Here is a 15,826-nt window from a genome sequence, read left to right as displayed (position 1 = left end):
AATGTAGAAGCAGGTCACATTTTATGACCTGTGAATACATGGGGTCCACGAATAGCGGAATCGTGAATGTCAGGGTCCGACAGTATTTTAATTACAGGATGAATGCCACCATCCCAAAGACAGAGCCAAAGAGACATCACAACTAAACTGAGTTTGAATCCAAATGTCTGGACTCACTTTTATTGATGTAGTTCTTAATTCATTCCTGTTGTTGAAACATCCTATCTCATCCTTCAGATAACATAAGGGCAGATGGGCCTACATTAATCTATATTCTTTATTTATGCAGGGAGCCAATTCAAAGGCCTGTTAATACCAAATGGTACAAATGGGTCTTTAACAACCACACCAGAATGTATTAATAAGACAAGTACAAACCCTTTTTTTCTGAGAAACCTTGGAAAATAGAACCCTTGTCATTAAGGTGAAGGTGCAGTAGGAAGGCTCTCTCTCCACAATTAACATGTAATCTGCACCTCATTTACCCTATTTAACGAGAACTCCATGAGGCTGTTCAGCATGCCCTCAGAAAAGCACCTGGGGCCAACTTATGCAAGTGCATTTGTAATTCAGATTCAGTGTATTTTAAAACTGTTCTCAGGTGCCATTAATGTATCATTTACATCTGTATATTCAAATGCAAACACTGTGGCATTGTGAACCCATCATTTGTTTGACTGGTTGTTTATTTTTGCTCTTCAAACACAACCTGCACAATGGCTGAAACTAATAACCATGTAATGGGTGTGTGGATTTACCTGGGAAGAACTCAAGGTGGGGTTAGGATAATGGATATGTTTAAAACTTACCCTAAGGCAAAGCTTGTGCCATGGATGAACTGCAAAACAAGCATGAGGAAGCAGAGACAATAAAATGAGAGCTTGAATGTATTTGCAAGTATTATATGTTTGCATTTGTGTCAAGCAAGTTTTAGGGGATTTACTCAGATGATAAATAAAGATTTTCAGAGTCAAAGTGCATTATACAGAATGAAGAGCTCGACTTGCTGGTGAAGGCTAGTGCTGATCTGCATCAGCGGACAGGTAGAAACAATGGATGGAATCAACTGGATGTTGATCGAGAAGTACTAACTACGTGGGAAGCAAGGATAAGCTGATTATCTTCTTCTTTCGTGTGCAGCACAAGGCTGCGAGTAGCATCAGTGGCTGAGTAGGGTGTGGAAAAGGGGTGCGGTGGGCAATGGCTGTGCCATTACTGCAACGCCCTCTGTTGGTTAGGGCAGGAGGTTGGAGCTTGTTCAAGGTACCCATAGCTCGGATGCTTTTCAGGAAGGACACTGGTTTCTTTAACACCACCAATTAATTACTGGCAGACAGGACACTCAGTTTAACATCCATCCGAGGGATGGCAGACACATTGATGCCTCTCCCTGCCTGCGAGACACCAGGGTGAGTTTGTAACTGGGTCAAGATTCCAACCCAGGTGAAACGGCTCAAATGCGAATATGTGTGCATCTAAGGCGAGGCCATCCTGCCACCTCACGGAGAAGCTGATGCTTTGGGTGGTAACCCTTGCATCTTCAGCTCGTATTCATTTAGACATCAAGCAACCCAGCAATACCCCAGATGAAACAAAAATTGATTGATTAGTCTGACGAGTAGAGAGATTGATGTTGTGCACGTGAAGCGTAAAGTGGGGTTAAGCAACTCGTTCATGTCTGTCCGTCCATTTTATGATCGTCAGTTTATGACCGAGGAACAACTTATTTAAATTGAATGTTATATTTTGAACACGATTCAGAACATGAATAGGAAGACATTTCTCTCGTTTTACCATACTTTGGCTCTGAATTTGTCCCGATTGCACGTGCGCAGAGTGGAGTGAGATAATATTTCTACTCTGTCAGCCTGCCTGACAGTTAAACAAAATTGAAAATTATTCCAAACAGGAAACTCACTGTTTTTAATAGCAAAGTGATAGGTAACGATGGGAATGACTCCTGAGGGAATCGGATGTGATTACAAACTCTCATCATGGTGCCCTGAAAGTGGTGATTCGCATCATGTCAGTGTTGTTTTCCTTACAGAGGATAAGGTATCTTTGTCCCAATTGCACATGCACAGAGAGGAGTGTCATCTGTTCGCATTCTTGTGGATGCTCATAACAGATCTCACAATGCCTTTCAAAATTAAGAGTAGGCCAAGGCATCGCAGAATATCAGCACTCTACACATATTGAGAAGGCAATGGCAAACCACAAAGCATATTATTTGGCAAAAGAAACTGACTTGGTAGTACTTACCTGTGCATAATGATGCTGCCAGATGAACAACACAATAATATTATATGTTGGAATAATAAATATACAGTATTCCACTTTACCAGGTCCTTCGTTTGAGTCTAAAGTTATGAGTTTTCCATTTTCATGGGATTTGAGTCCCTCAACAAAAGAAGGATTTACTTTACAAGTCTTAAAATCTCCGTCACAAGAAACAACGAGTTCCTAGAACAATATCCCACGCAGTGTTTAAGTGTGTACAGTACCCTACTTCAATTTGATAAAATAATGATTTTAACAATCGTTAAAAAATATCCGAAAGTTTAGTGCTATTGAAATAGTCCAAAAGCAGTCCCGAACACCCACCCCAATGAACCTTTATTTAAGTTAAAATAATGCAAAACAGGAGCTTCTGGAAGTATAATGACATTTGTGTACTAAAGTGTTCAAGAATAAATTTAAATAAAATAAAGATTGTAAAAGTCGTAGAAATAAAATAATTCCCGGTTTTCCCGGCATTTTCCGCAGTGTCTATAACATTACCCGATCTAATACACTGCGTTAGTTATCCGTGCCTGTTGTTTGTGTCCATTACGACATCCTTAATTTACCATTAAATGATTCCTCAAAGTGGAATAGCAAACACTCAAAATTGCTTCATGTGATAATTTCTTAATTTTATTTTGTATCCAAATTTTGCAGGAGTGAACCCACCATAAAGCAGCAAAAATAAGAGGTGGATTTCCCAGATCAGGTTATGGGAACGACCTTTTCTGTTAAACATTTAGCGGTGACATCAGTTGTGTAGATCACATTTTTTGATATGAGACAAATGTCTCAAATATTCACTAATCACCCTTTTAATTAACCAGTAATAGGAGTAATGAGGTCATAAGCTCCCCAAGTCACAATCACACATCTTAGAGAGGTGTAGGTGTTGGTGATGATTGATAATGGGCAAAATGACATTTACTAAACAATACCCACGCAACTCGGGATATTCCCGTACCATTCATATTGATGTTTGAAAGTTCCACTGACATATTGATCCTTTCCCATCAGATTGCTCTGACCTTTGACATTTTTGTTTTAAAATATTTTGTCACATTTTGCTCAGAGGGGGGGGGGGGTACATATAAGGTAGATGATAAGTTTGCATGCTCCATGTGTGTGTGTAGTTTAGAACATTTTTCTGCAATCAGGGACCTGTTAATGAAGTTGTGCTGTTCTCATGTGTGCTGTGAGTGCGGCATAGTTAATGTATGCATAAGGTAGGAAAATGTTCTTCGTTTTTGTCCTCTCTGTGAACCAGGTGAGGCACCAAGTGGGGTAGGAGGAGGGGTGAACTTTAGATGTGTTGCGGTCAGTGTTTGGGAAAATAAACACTTCCTCACAGCCCCAGCTCAGGATCATATGCATACGGTGTGGCACTGGCCATTACAAGCACCCCCCCCCCCGAGGAAATGCTCCCAATGGTAAGCTGCAATGCATTGGCCTATCTCATCACCACGAAGGTGGTGATGCACCGTATTATGAGCAAATAATGTTCAGAGGTGCGGAGTGTGGCTGTGGGGTAGGCAATAAAAGAGCCTGTACATATGCTGTTCACTCTCTTGTGTCTGGCACCTTCCACTTCTCTTGGGTTTCGGTTTATCTTTTCGCTTGGGCTTCACTTTCTCTGCTCTATTCACCTCATTGGTGCTTTGCCTCTCCATTGGGTGCCACAGCTGTGGGCTGGTTTGTGCTGCTTGTTGAACTGTGCTGTGTGTTGAACCGTGCTGCTCAATACTTTGTGATGTGGGTTGGAGACATGTTCGTGATGGAGCCATTTTGATCCCCGGCACCGGTATCCTTTGAAAGTCCTTTCCTGCTCCCCCCCCCCCCCCCATTGTGCAGGAATGATTGTGTTCTATGCCACCATATGTTTTATTCTCTTGTTTTAAGTGTTTTCGTTATACAAGGTGTGTTTTATTTATTTATTTTTTCTGCCTTTATTAATTGCAATGGTCTATCAATCGTTTCTGGATTATCCATGTTTGCTGTTGTGTCCCTCCTTTTAATAAACCTGGTATTCCATAAGAACTCATGTCGCATAGTGACCTGCCATTGCGCATTGCCATCCTTGCATGGCACACAAATCTTTTTGGCTCAGCTTTAGATAAATGCCCGGGGTTGGGTAAAATTGGCAGCATTCACTTCAAGAGACTGGCAGGATTAGCATCTCCAACTATTGGGTGTGAGGAACAATTTGTTCATGTTTCTCATGTGACTTGGCCCATCCTCAGGAGTTAATTATTTCCCGGCATGGCGGAACGTGTTAGTGACCCACCAACATGACAAACACATGTCGATCAACGCGACACCGAGTGACGTGTGCGGTTATCTGTCCCACCAAAACTGCCATAGCTGCAGGGCCGGGCTGCATCACGAACGCATGTCGATCAGCGTGACACTGGCTGCCACATGTGCGGTCCTCTCTCCTACCAAAGCTGCCACCCTCGTTGCAGTCTTCACTCCAATTGAAGATGTTTGTCAGCACGGTCTTTGGTCGCATCAGTCCCTGATGAGAGGGAAGTGGAAAAACGTGCTGTCGCCGTCATCTCACCATTCGTGTTTGTGTGTGTGTGTGCATGTGCATTTGCGTATTCCATCCATCCAATGGGACCATACTCTGTGCAGAGCGTTGGTGCTGCCTAAGCAGTCTTCTGGGCTATTGGGCACAATCCTGGACAGGTCACCACTCTGACACAGGATACCAGCATGTTGGTACTCATTTTGCCAATCTTAGAAGAATGACAGGCTAAGTCAACCCCACCTGGTATTAATTCAACAGAAAAACAGGATTTGAACTCGGGACCCCCAGGATCCCAAGTCAACACCAAGCATATTTGCATATTTCCGTTTCTAATGAGGCTGGTCTCCTTATCAAGGAGAATAACAACAACAACAACAACAATGTACAAGTATAAGCATATGAATCTGGATAACTTTCTTGGGACACCCTATGCATTGAATGAAAAATAATTTCAAAGTGGAATCTGCTTTATGATGGAATCAGGAATCTAGGAATGATTATAGATCGAGTATAAATGTGTACTCATTATGCAGACAAGCCTACTCATCCTCTTTTTAACATTGACAACACAAACCCTTTTTCATATTATTTGGAAATATACCCCTCGATGTCGCCTGGTGTTGGCGTAGTGGTTAGGGTAGCGGCTTCGGATCCAAAAGGTCCTGAGTTCAAGCCCCGTTGGCCGCTTGAATTAATACACACCAGGAGGTTGACTCAGCCTGTCTGAGTCATCCTTCCAAGTTTGGCGAAGTGAGTACCAGTGTACTGGGCCCAGTGTATGCCCCTGTTAAAATAGGTGTACCATATCCCTGTGTCGTAAGAAGCGACCAGGGTTGCGTCAGGAAGGGCATCCGGCGTAAAACCTGTGCCGAATCATTATACGGATCATAACGGATGATCCGCTGTGGCGACCCCTAACGGGAGCAGCCGAAAGAAGAAGATACCCCTAGGCAATTTAGTAGTATAATGATTCGAAAATTTCAATGTAGTAGTTTCAGACAATCACAAATCTTAACAGTGAACGAGTGAAATGTAACAATTGACATCATTCATATAACCAACCAGACACAATTAGACAAGATTTGACATGCTCTGCTCCATCATTTAATCTGGGAAATTTCAAAAAAAAAAATTGCTATTTCATACATTTCTGCACACAAGGTTGTCAATTGAAAAAAATAATTGTTAATGATTAGGTTGGAGTAGTTTTGTGCTTCCGCTTTGTTTGAAATTTCACTTCAAAAAGGAAATTCCCAACAAACATATAGTTTAGCAGTCACATTATAAAGCAGCACCAGTTTTGATTGAGATGTGATGGCCCGTTCATTTGAAATCGGGAGCGAAAGCCTTTACATGAAATGTACGTTTGAGTAGGGCAGAGTAGCATATCGAACAATGATGTCAGAAATATCAATAACACCAGAAAACACTGGGTTTCCACTGGTGTTTGTGGAGTGAACAGCTGTTGCAATGTTTTGGCCACGGTCACTCCAATAGATGGCAGCAGCTGTTCACTGAACCATGGAAACCAAGTGCATTGTTATTATCTCTCACTTGACTGTTTACAGTGATTGGGCATCTTGCTTTGCCCTTGTCATATATTCTATAAGTTGTGGATTGGAAAGGGCAGGCTGTAAAAGGGGTCAGGGAAGCATCCTGGCAAAGTGTGGAACTAGAAAGTGAAAAACTGGGGTGCATCTCAGACAAAAGTCGTCATGGCAGGGTATGTAAGCAACCCTAGTAATTCAGGTATTTTGAATGTAAAAGTAGGCCAGTTATTGAAAGCTTTCGAATGTTTTCCACTAATATAGCAAGCAGTGCAAGGAGCCATCTATTTCTCGTTTTTTGCATGATCTGGAAGTGGAATGGTGTATGTACAAATCCCGCGAGGCCGATTCTTATCCAGCACTAACATTTTATTCTCGCCTCTCCCCCCCCCTCGCCAACATATTAAACTTTTTTGCAGTCTAGTTTTGTAATTTAGAGAAGAATTATACATTTTGACATCCCCTTTTTTTTGTGTCCAGTCAAAGCTCGTGAAAAGGCTCGGACACTGAACAGATCACGACACAACAGAACCATTTGAACAGCAGAGAGGGGTGGAAGGGGGGGGGGAGCAAAGCATGGAAAGAGCAGAAAGGAAGCGGAAGAAGACAGAGAGACCACCGATCTGTCCACGATGGCAAAGGAATAGCCCCGTCGACTCGACTTCATCGTGAGAGATTCCAATCTACCACACATAAATAATGAATATGTGTGTGTTCAACAGGTGACCAAACATTATTTTTCTGATATTTGTGTTTGGAGAATGTTTTTCCATCATAGTTGAGCAATGAAAGCTCCCAGAGCCTTGGTCATGTGTTGAATGCCTTCTCGTATGAATGAAAATAATTTCAAGTGAAGCTGGTTGTAGTTTGTTTTTGTTGTTTTGTTGTTGTTGAGTTTATAGCAGCATTATAGTTGGTGTGCTTTTTTTGTAATAAATAAACAAACCGGAAGAGTTTTAGATAGATTTCAGTCAAGCCGAAGTTGTGTAATGGTTCGAGCATCCACTCTGTGTCTGGGTGGTCAGTGGTTCAAGCCCTGACAGTCATACCAAAGACTTTAAAATTGTATGTGCTGCTTCCTTGTTTGACACTCAGCATTTGAATAGGATGGAGTTTGGACAACAACCAGAAGTTGACAATAATAGCTCAGCCATTGCTGGGCCGAATGTCCTCCTCCTGTGTCTGAACTCCTTGTAAGGGAACCTGTTTTATATGTTGATTTATAACTTGCAACTCTTTAATTATGTTGTTTTTTTTCCATCGCTTGAATAATTAATTTCCTCTTGTTCATTCATTTGCTTGCTTGGAATTATCACTTTACAGGTCACCTGAAGCATTGGTAAGGAAATTCAAATCAGTACGACATGTCATTCCATAATTCGAGTAGTAACTGTGTTTGTGTGTTTGACTTCCACACCTTGAACTTGTGGAAGAAAAATAATTATATTAATGTACTCTCAATTATAATGGTTGCTGGTGCTTTATAAATTTAATTTTTATGCTATAAGTCGAATTGGCTGTCAGTTATGTTTCCCTTTAACCTTTAACAAAGGTTAAAGGTTAAAAACATTTAACCAAGAGTCTTTTGACCTAAATGTTGATAAAAAGGAATGTCTTGCTCAGGAACAAAGTGACCTGGTTGATAACTTTTGCCATGATTCTTTCACCTCGTGGACACGTATTGCAGTTGGAGTTCTTTTGCCTAATGCTTATCAGCCCCCGCCACTCCCACAAAAGCATATAAATGCCATGAAACGTAATCTTAGCTGAGTACAAATCATTGTGGATGTTAACCATCTCAGTGGTTTGGACTCCGTGGTACCTTGTTAAAATAAAGGTTCTTTGATTAAATGTACTCTCGTTGTGGACAGTGTATTAATTGGAGTTTTATGTTGAGTAACAGGATTTACATCGAGTCGGTTAAAGATGAATTCTACAACAATTTGGTGCCGTGACACGGATGTACTACCGTGGTCCGGAGGGACGGCAAATGCCAACGAGATGCCATCCCTGACGGCGGGCCTGTTCTTAGCGGGTAATGTGCATTGACAAAGGAAAGTACATGTCAGAGAATTTTTATTGATAGGCCTGAGAGGATCCTGCGGTTTGAGACCGCTTAAGCCTTCGGGGCTGAACAAGAGATGAGCTTCCTGTCAAGAGATCCCTTGAGTCTTCGCCGTACCTTGAGCGAGTTCGGTACTCAGCTCACTGTGCTGTACTGGGTACAGCAGAGCAGAGGGGAAAAGGAAAAGGGAGGGGCTTTGGAATACTACCTCCGCAAAGAGAGGGGTTTGAGACCCAGCTCGCTGTGTAGTGCGATTGTTATGTGTTATGTGGATTGAGGTTATGAAGTGCACACTATATGGTATTTGTGACCTGGTAATGGTTTGAAAGATGGGAAATGCTGTTGGATGAATGTTTGTTGAGTTACCTGTTTGGATTCTGGTTTGTTCATTGTACTCACTGGAGTATTGCTGTGAGGCTGTTGCATTGTATTGTGTGGAGGTTTTTCGGATTCGTAAATCTTATAGTTTTGCATTAAGGAGTTACCTCTCTGGACGGATTTGTGAATGCAGTGTGATTGGAAAAGTTGAGTTTTATGTTAAGGACGCAGGTTGAGTGTTCCAACTTGGAACTCTTGTGTTTGTATTCATAATATGAATCAGATATTATGTGGTGCAGAGTGAGTGTTGACATGGAACGTGTGCGAGTCCAATAGATTTCACTGGAATAAAACGTGCTCTATTGTGTATTGTGACCTGTGAAGCTTATGGGAATGCATCAGTTTGGAAAATGGAGATAAAGATTGGTCGTCACCGTAGTATAGACTGTGAAGACTCGATGAAGTGAGGTGCACGCACCGATTCCAGAGGAAAAACAATGATGACTGATACCACACGCGTTATTGATTCACAGTGCGGGCGGATGTCGTTGAGAGTGTTTTGAGACCAGATTGAGGTGTGTGTGTGAGAAAATTCAATCTTGGTGAAAATCTGAATTGGAAGCGATTGTGAGCTCGATAAGGAACTGAAGATTACTGGACGATGTCATACATGAATGTCTTGTTAGAAATAATATTGCAACAAATAAAGCGTGAAGAGAAATGGACATTCATAAAATAATTAAAATCATCTCAGCAAGACAGTTTGGGGACAGATTAAAATATCCCTCAGACAGGTGCAGATGTGTCTCGGTGCATTGCTTCAAATGATGCATGAATGGAATGTGTGAGAATCCCCTACTCGTGCTGTGGTAGTCAAAATGGATCAAAGCTCAGGCTTGAAATCTATCAGGCAACTATTTTTGAAATCAAAAGGTCAAAAGTCAACTCAAGGTCAAGCTTCTATAATCATCAATTTTTATCTGAGCAACTTGAAAATTAAACAGCAGATGCAGAGTACATCACAACTACAGACCAATCATCAGCAAGGTTATGGAATCCATCATCGCTTCAGACATTAAATCTTTCGTCTTCTTCAATGGCTTGATTTCCGATCATCAATTTGGATTCAGACCAGGTTCTGCTCTCCCAACAATGGATGGGGATCCTCAATGCCAGACATGAAATCAGAGCCATATGCCTCGACATATCACGTGACTTCAATACAGTCTGGCACCCTGCCCTGCTCACAAAACTCTCTTCATATGGTATCCAAGGACATCTCCACTCAAGGCTAGCAGACTTTCTATCCTGTAGCAGCAAATGTGTGGACCCTAATGGAGTTCTCTCATCCTCTCTTGCTGTCCAGGCTGGAGTTCCTCAAAGCAGTGTTCTGGGACCTGTTCTTTTTCTGGGTTTCATCAATGATCTCTGACTTTCTGGAAAATCCTCTTTATCTCTTTGCTGATGACTCCACCCTCTGCTGTACCATCTGTCATCCCTCAGATCAGCAAGCAGCAGCTTCTTCACTGCAGATCTGGATAAAATCACAAGCTGGTCCAACACGTGGAACATATCTTTCAACCCTGACAAATCTCACACTTTCATTATGTCTCTCCATCAGGACCGTCTGGAACCCACCCCTAATCTACTTTCTCAACAACCCTATTGAAGAAATCTTTCCATTCAAGCTTCTGGGTCTCACTATCTCCCATGATCTTTCCTGGGAAAGCCACATTTCCAACCTGGCCTCCAAAGCCAGTCACCGACTGGGCATCCTCCATCATGCAAAGTCCTTCCTTGGCACACCTGAGCTCTTGACCAAATACAAAGCTGTCATCCGCAACCTGATGGAGTACTGGCTCTCCCATCTGGGCTGGTGCTCCCGTCCCTCACCCTTCTCGGCCTCACGCTGTGGAAACCAAGGCTTTTCGGATTATTGGTATCTCCCGTGATGAGGCTGAGTCTTTGGGTCTCTCACCGCAGGTTGGTCGGTGGTCTTTCTGTCTTCTACCATCTCCTCTCTGGCCTCACCCCCCCCCCCCCATGCTCTGTCTGTTATCTTTCTCGCCCATATTTCCGCAGGGCCCTCAAGGTCCGCGAGCAACCCCCTTCTGGTAAAACTACCAAAATTAAGAATCGCTGCTCACCTTCACTCTTTCATTCCTCTTTTTCCCTGCCTTAAGAACAAACTCCCACACTCTCTTCAATCCCACTCTTCCCTCCAGGTCTTCAAAACAGCTGTTCACCACCATGTCTTGTCTTCCCCCATCCAAAACCACTATTTTTTTCGACCCTCGTTAATCCACCCCAAACCCACCTCCTTCAAATTCCCTTCTTTCCTTCCTGAACGTCCCTGTCATGTCCATCTTGTTTACCCCGTATACCCCGCCCCATCCCTTTCCATAGATCTCCTTCTGTCTCTGTGACCCCACTGTTTTTTCCCTTCCCTCTCCCACCCCTCTTGTTAGGCATCTCTCTGCGTTATCTCTCCGACAAGCTAAGCTTCGACAGTGTAAAAATTTATTTTTTTTTAACTATAAAAAATCTTTGTCAGAACGGCTGGAGAGATTGAGGGGATACGTCACACAAATCTTCCCCAAGCCTTGGGTGTACAAGTTTGTTGAGGAATAATTAATAGATCACATGGTTTAACAGCCATATTAGGTTGAAGAAAAATACTAAATAATGTTTTCTCTGAAACTGCTTAATCAATCAACATGAAACTGCACAATTATGATCCAGTAGTGATTTGGAATACATGTTTTAAGTTTCATATTGATCGGACACATGGTATGGCAGGCAGAATTATTTAATGTTTTTGATCTGGGTTCTTTGATCTTTTTTTTTTTTTGAAATAGGCTCACTTGGCTGTGCCTATTAGTGGGGCAGATAACAGCAATTTTTTGAGAGGAATCGTGCAAATGATGATACAAGCATCAAATTTGGCACATTTGTTCTCTAGGGGATTCTAATCAAATCTGCCAATTGAAAAATTTGAAGAAAAAAAATACTTCAAAAAAGTCAAGATCACGAATCGATGTTGGATGCTGGCTGAGATTGGTGAATGTTTCAGAAACATCATCAAAGACGTTCCAAGTCTGCCATGCAGTTTTCTTCCCTTTACCACAGAAGGCAGACACGAAGTCACATCCAGTGAACACATGGAAGTATGGGATCCCTCTAGCTTTCTCAGGCCCTATTGCAGAAACTACCTCATTGACTGGAATCCATCGCACCTTGGCTCCTTGGCCAAAGGCAATCCACATGTTCTCAAGACCTAGTTCCTGTAAGGATGGCAGTACAGATATTGCTATGACTAGTACGTCCGTGTCATTTGCCTTAATGATAATGGACTTGCTACCATCCGTCGTTACATCCCTGGCGTGTACAAATATTTGAGTGTCAGCTTCTTCATGACAACATGGAGACGCAGCATTCAGTGACTTCCTTGTGTTGCTAATGGCATCTTCTCCTTTTATGACAATGACTGTGCTCGTCATCTGTGCTTCACACATCTTTTCCGCAAGGAAGTGAAACAGCTCAGTCTTGTTGCTGTCATCTCGAAGAAAGCTTCTCCAGTTACTTGGGGTCTTACTGGTTCCTGTCACTCTTCTTCTGATTCCTTGCCCCCTTTTCGACCTTGCCTTGGACTTCAAACTGGACTTCTTGTACACAAACACTACGTCCACCCTCTCATACCCGGCACCATAGGATTCCACCTTTGGGATGATGTCTTCTTCAGCAAAGTCATCAAATATCTTTAAAGTGCGTGGAGGTAGCACATTGATAAGTGCTGAGCCATCAATGATGACTGCATCTCCCCTTGGTTCTCTGTCTGGGATGTTCACTTGCACTTCAATAATTTCAGCCAGCTGTGACTTCAAATTTTTCAAAATTTGAATTTTCAAATGGCCAATCGGGCAGATTTGATCAGAAGGCCCTGCAGAACAGAAATGCCAAATTTGATGCTTGTATCATAATTTGCACGATTGTTATACTATATACTACACTATATATGGATTTGAGGGTGGAGAAGTATAGTAGCAACTGAAATGCGAATCCTAACCATGTTCCTCCTGATGATTTCATCTTTGCATTTTGCTTGTTTGGGTTCCTTCTGATGACTCCAATGCAGAACTTTACCTATTTGTCTTCCATTTGATTTGAATCGAATTTATTTTAATCCCATTCTAAAGGGGCTGTCACACCTTGACGATTTTGCCAGCATATGCCGATTTATGAAAAATTTGTCTAAAACGCTGGCACACGTCGAATACGTTATGGGTACGTTATGGGTACGTTATGTATACGTCAGGTGCACGCTGAAAAACACTACCATAGGTCGTATTACGTTGGTTTAAAACGTTGTACTTTTTGGTTGTCCAAAAAATTTTGCATGCTTGAAATTTTACGACGTACTCGGTGTTTGGCTCACATTCCGCTACGCTGGCCATAAGTTGTAGGCACGTTATGCGATCGTTACTCATAAATCGAAACACGTAGAGGGAACATTCGCGTACCCGAAACTTATTTCTAACCTTTGATTAACGTTTTGTAAGCACGCTACACGAATGTTGTTCACACTTCGCAACACGCTACTTGAAAGTTCCTCATACGTCGAAACACATCAAAGTAATGTTTAGGGTACCCGTGACTTATTTATAACCAATGAATAACGTGCTTGGGAATTATTGCGCTATGCATACGCGAGACCAGGGGTCGGGAACGTGTGGCTCGCGAGCCAGGTATGGCTCTTTTGATGATTGCATCTGGCTCGCAGATAAAATTGGAGTTTGAAACTTGGAAAGCCCAATATTTCTCGTGGAAGCTTTACCTATAGTTTGAATGGTGTCGTGCTTCATTCACGTGCAGGGCTGAACTTGGCAGAAGGAGAGAAGAAAAAACACCTCCGAATTGTCTGAAGCGGTTTTTGTTTCGTCCAGTCATGCGGCCGACGCGAGTAGCGATTTTGGTTCCTCCAATGACGTGCCGCCGCCGAGATGCATAGCGTAATTCATCTCGACCAATCACGCGCCACCGCTGAGGCGACAGCATCCCAGAGTCGGCCGGCCGCGCCGCACCTCTCGAGTACGTCAGCCCGTGCGCAGGCCAGCCAGACTCACTTGGGTCAACATCTCCCAATCTCTCATTTGCCCAAAGCTAAGAAGATGGCGAAAAGAAAAAAAGATGAGGAGTATCGTACATTTCAGGATGAATGGGCCGAAGAATTCGCCTTTGTGGAGAGAGCAGGTTCTGTGGTGTGTCTAATTTGCAATGACAAAATTGCATCGATGAAACGGTCGAATATAAAGCGGCACTTCGACACACGCCATGCTACCTTTGCATCAAAATACCCTGTGGGAGACAGCAGAAAGAAAGCGTGCCAAGAGCTACTGAGCAGGGTGCAAGCCAGCCAGCAGCAACTCCGCGTTCCCCAATTCCGCCAGCTTTGCTGGATCTTTAGCAATAGTGAGGAACGGAAAACCATTCACAGATCGCGAGTATGCGAAAACGTTCATGCTGGATGTCGCCAATGAACTTTTTGATAATCTTCTGAACAAAGACAAGATAATCAAACGGATACAAGACATGCCTCTGTCGGCAAGAACTGTTCATGATCGTACCATCATGATGGCAAACCAAGTGGAGGAAACGCAAGTGAAGGACATAAATACAGCGCCGTTCTTTTCCCTGGCTTTGGATGAGTCAACAGAATTAAGCAATTTGTCACAGTTCAGTGTGATTGCAAGATATGCTGCTGGTGATACACTGCGCAAAGAAAGTCTTGCTGTTCTGCCAATAAAAGCGTCTACAAGAGGTGAGTATTTATTCAAGTCTTTCATGGAGTTCGCTCAAGAAAAAAAATCTACGAATGGATAAACTTATCTTGGTGTGTACTGATGGTGCTCCGTGTATGGTGGGGAAAAACAAAGGATTTGTGGCGCTTCTCCGTGAACATGAAAATAGACCCATCCTAAGTTTCCATTGCATTCTACACCAGGAGGCACTTTGTGCTCAGATGTGTGATGGGCAGCTTGGCGAAGTGATGTCGCTGGTCATTCGTGTGATCAACTTTATTGTTGCCCGAGCCTTAAATGGTCGCCAGTTTAAAACACTGCTGGATGAAGTTGGAAATAACTATCACGGTCTGCTTTTGCACAGCAATGTGCGTTGGTTGTCAAGAGGGAAGGTGCTTAGCCGTTTTGCGGCTTGCCTGAACGAAATCCGGACTTTCCTTGAAATGAAAGGGATTGAGCATCCTGAGCTAGCCGAAACTGAGTGGCTCCTCAAGTTTTACTATCTCGTGGATGTGACTGAACATCTGAACGAGCTCAACGTGAAAATGCAAGGCATTGGAAATACAGTGTTATCCCTTCAACAAGCCGTGTTTGCTTTTGAAAACAAGCTGGAGCTCTTTATCATGGATCTTGAAACAGGTCGTTTACTACATTTTGAAAAACTGAGACAATTTAAAGATGCATGCACAGCAAGTGAGCCCACTCAAACCTTTGATCTCCACCAGTTAGCTGGCTTCACATCCAGTCTCCTACAGTCATTCAAAGCACGCTTTGGAGAATTTCGTGAGCACACTCGTCTTTTTAAGTTCATCACCCATCCAAACGTGTGTTCACTGAACACAGCCGACCTGAGTTACATTCCTGGTGTCTCTGTCAGAGATTTTGAAGCAGAAGTGGCTGACCTGAAGGCCTCCGACATGTGGGTGTATAAGTTCAAGTCACTGAATGAAGATTTGGAAAGAATCGCACGACAGAAAGCGGAGTTTGCGAGCAAGCACATGTGGACAGAAATGAAAAAAACTTCAACCCGAAGACCAGCTGATTATCAAAACTTGGAACGCGCTTCCTGTCACATACCTCACACTGCAGCGTGTGAGTATTGCTGTATTGACCTTGTTTGGATCTACGTATGCATGTGAGCAGTCATTCTCACATCTTAAAAACATCAAGTCCAACCTACGATCACGTCTAACGGATGAAAGCCTCAACGCTTGCATGAAGCTTAACCTCACCAAGTACCAACCAGACTACAAAGCCATCAGCAAATCCATGCAGCACCAGAAGT

General features: G+C 42.8%; 1 long non-coding RNA gene across 3 annotated transcripts in view; it reads right to left on the bottom strand.

The window, feature by feature from the left end:
- The window catches only part of LOC147029435 (uncharacterized), a 51,887-nt gene that overhangs the window by 16,957 nt on the left and 19,104 nt on the right, over window positions 1–15,826 (bottom strand). Inside the window, exon 3 of one of the 3 annotated variants that reach the window (XR_015055907.1) lies at window positions 4,631–4,798. The exons of 1 other annotated variant lie outside the window; for it this stretch is intronic. This is a non-coding gene — a long non-coding RNA (uncharacterized LOC147029435). Of the gene's footprint in view, window positions 1–809; window positions 839–4,630; window positions 4,799–15,826 lie in introns of all 3 variants that reach the window. One more of the 3 variants, XR_015055908.1, reaches the window with a different exon arrangement.

The sequence above is a fragment of the Eptatretus burgeri genome, chromosome 3, assembly GCF_056783735.1.
Source record: "Eptatretus burgeri isolate ZD-2024b chromosome 3, Ebu_testis_v1, whole genome shotgun sequence".
Classification (NCBI taxonomy): domain Eukaryota; kingdom Metazoa; phylum Chordata; class Myxini; order Myxiniformes; family Myxinidae; genus Eptatretus; species Eptatretus burgeri.
The sequence above is the reverse complement of the archived record's forward strand: the minus strand, read 5'-3'. Positions and strand labels throughout refer to the sequence as shown.